Below are 364 nucleotides of genomic sequence, written 5' to 3'. Positions count from 1 at the left end.
TGTGTGTGTGTGTGTGTAGCTCTAGGCCACACAGTGTCACATTTGTGGTCGATGGCTATCTCTGCCTGCATTTCGTGTTATCTTACTTTTCATGTGGGACATCTCAGTGTTATGGCTGGATGCTCTCAGAGACGTAGAGTTACTGGAGATACTGGAGATACAAGCGGAGAGAAAAACACACTGGAACACCTCACAGAATTTAAAAATATTAGAGTAGTAGTCATGTTCCAATTCAATTAAAAGAGTACTCCACCAATTAAGCATTCCTTTATAACACAATGAACGCTGTTTAAGAGATATTGTCCTTTTAATTTTTTCTTCTTCCTTGTCACCTGCTTCTTACATTACCCACAACACAACTTGA

The sequence above is a fragment of the Morone saxatilis genome, unplaced genomic scaffold (assembly GCF_004916995.1).
Source record: "Morone saxatilis isolate NCDOM2014 unplaced genomic scaffold, NCSU_SB_2.0 Contig23, whole genome shotgun sequence".
Lineage (NCBI taxonomy): Eukaryota > Metazoa > Chordata > Actinopteri > Moronidae > Morone > Morone saxatilis.
This window is presented reverse-complemented; position numbering follows the sequence as displayed.